General features: G+C 40.9%; 1 protein-coding gene and 1 non-coding gene across 2 annotated transcripts in view; one reads left to right on the top strand and one right to left on the bottom strand.

Moving 5' to 3' along the window:
* Positions 1-2,470, bottom strand: part of SYAP1 (synapse associated protein 1) — a 46,838-nt gene that overhangs the window by 26,375 nt on the left and 17,993 nt on the right. The window lies entirely within an intron of this gene.
* On the top strand, positions 1,271-1,377 carry LOC119472533. The gene has a single exon (XR_005201680.1). It is a non-coding gene; the product is annotated as a U6 spliceosomal RNA (small nuclear RNA).

Below are 2,470 nucleotides of genomic sequence, written 5' to 3'. Positions count from 1 at the left end.
AACTCCCCAAACCTCTGTGATTTAGCAGGAGACAAGATAAGGGTAATCACCTCAGCACCTGGACCCATTTAGATTAGTAAATTTACTGGGGCTCCAGAGGAAGGTCTTCAGGACTCAGACCTTAGTTATAGGTAAAAATAAGCCAGTCACTTATGTCTTTAGATGAATGCACACTTAACACACAGACATATAGCTTAGAAGGTCTATAAGCTCTAGAAAACTTTGTAATTTTGAGTTGGTCTGGTGATAATTTCCAGGCCTTCTCCCTGTAACTGGTTACAGAAATAAAAATTCTCTTCCTCCCCAGTTGATCTGCATCTCATTATTGGGCCACAAGAAATAGCAGCCCAACCCTCAGTTTGGTCCAGGAACAAAATTTAGCAAAACAGCCAGGAGAGACTGGGGTGGTGCCGCGTTTAGTGGCTAGTGGCTTACAACAAGACAGTCTTCAGGAGGATCCCAGCAGTTGGCAGTGAGATTTTTCCTGGGGACCCTCCTGAAGGCTGGCCCATGCACAAAAGTGCATGTCCCTTTCACCCCTGGGCAAGAACAGAGATCAGGGGCGGATGGGGGAGTTAACTGGATCGAATGCCAGAGCCTACTGTTTTCCTATCTGGGCTTGTTAAGCCATTTGTCTGGTACCGCCAAGGAAAGCAATAGAGCTCGATCATACACCCACTTTGCATTTTGGTTGAGATCAGGTTTTGAGTCTGTTTTGTCTGAGTGCACTTCCCCTTGTGTTGTCCAAAATGTGTATCCACTTGTTTGTGTATCTGTCTTACTCCTTTTGATACCATGTAAACTTGAAAATGGGAGGTATTGGGTCCATTCCTGCTGAGAGGCCTCTGGGAAGGAAAAATATTTTTTAAAAGCTCAATGGTTGAAAGTCAGTTTAATTAAAAGCTAACATCAAAGATGTATATATGTTTGTGTGCATGTGTGCATCTTTGTATCTAAAAGACCTTCATGCTTTTGTTTTTGTTTATTTCTCTCCTAGGACCTTGTCTTTTTGAGCAAAAGGTTTTTTTTCTTCTCAGTTGACTGAATTCTGTTTTCTTCATTAATAGCTATTACAACAGAAGCTCTCGGGGGTTTTTAAGAAAAAGCGTAATTTACACACTTAGAAATGTCTTTGGAAAGAAAAATTTTTTTAAGTGCACTGTAAAAGCATCACATAGTCTAGCCTCATAATAATTTTCCCTTTTGAAAGCCCAGGATCCAGTGTAGGCTCTGCCCAGGGCTGAAAAATCCAGTTAAAAGACAGGTAGTTGTGCTTGCTTCGGCAGCACATATACTAAAACTGAAACGATACAGAGAAGACTGGCATGGCCCCTGCACAAGGATGACAAGCACATTCGTGAAGTATTCCACATTTTTCTGAAAGATGTCACTTTACAGAAACAGTGCGTACCATTCTGATGTTACAATGGTGGAGTTGGCAGGTGTGCCCAGGCCAAGCAATGGGGCTGGACACAAGGCCGGTAGCCCAAAGAGTGCTGGATTTTTGCTGCACATGCTTAAAACTGCAGAATAATGCTAAACTTAAGGGTTTAGATGTACATTCTCTGGGCATTGAGCATACCCAAGTGAACAAAGCACCCTAGAGGCGCTGCGGGACCTACAGAGCTCATGGTTGGATTAACCCGTACATGAGCTCTCCCTGCTACACTGAGATGATCCTTACTGAAAGGGAACAGATTGTTTCTAAACCAGAAGAGCAGGTTGCCCAGAAGAAAAACATATCCCAGAAGAAAGTGAAGAAACAAAAACTTATGGCATGGGAGTAAATACAGCATTAAAATAATGCAATTAAAACGAAAAAAAAAGATAGGTAGTCAATATCTAAATATAGTGTCCTTATACAGTCTTATGAGAAATTTCTATAATTTTATGTTTGACCTGGCATTCATCTTTAATCTCCCTCTAGCACCATCTAGAGTTTTTTTCTGTGTCACCTAAGAGCTGTTTCCTTTAATATGCAGATTTAGGTCTATTTAGCTGACAACTGCCAGAGTAATAAACCAGGTTATCAAAAGTTTGCAAGTCTAAGACAGGAAAAAGGAGATCTTATGGATCTATAAAATGTACTTCTATTGGCATGCCTAAGATGTCTATGTATTTATGTCTTATGTATACCATGTTTCACTACTGAAAATATATGAAAGCGTTCTAATTAGTTGGCTCACAGAAAAATAAAAGTGCTTAAATACTTTAACGTAAAAAAGGAAAGACTAGTCAAATGCTTTTCAAGTTTATGTGACTTCAGTAAAATCTTTAATAAATAGGCTAGCTTTAAAAATTATTGGTAAAGGCCGGGCGCGGTGGCTCAAGCCTGTAATCCCAGCACTTTGGGAGGCCGAGGTGGGTGGATCACAAGGTCAAGAGATCAAGACCATCCTGGTCAACATGGTGAAACCCCGTCTCTACTAAAACTACAAAAAATTAGCTGGGCATGGTGGCGCGTGCCTGT

This window comes from Cebus imitator, unplaced genomic scaffold, assembly GCF_001604975.1.
Source record: "Cebus imitator isolate Cc_AM_T3 unplaced genomic scaffold, Cebus_imitator-1.0 Scaffold103, whole genome shotgun sequence".
Taxonomy (NCBI): Eukaryota; Metazoa; Chordata; class Mammalia; order Primates; family Cebidae; genus Cebus; species Cebus imitator.
Note: the sequence above shows the minus strand (reverse complement) of the source record. Positions and strands in the feature narration are given on the sequence as shown.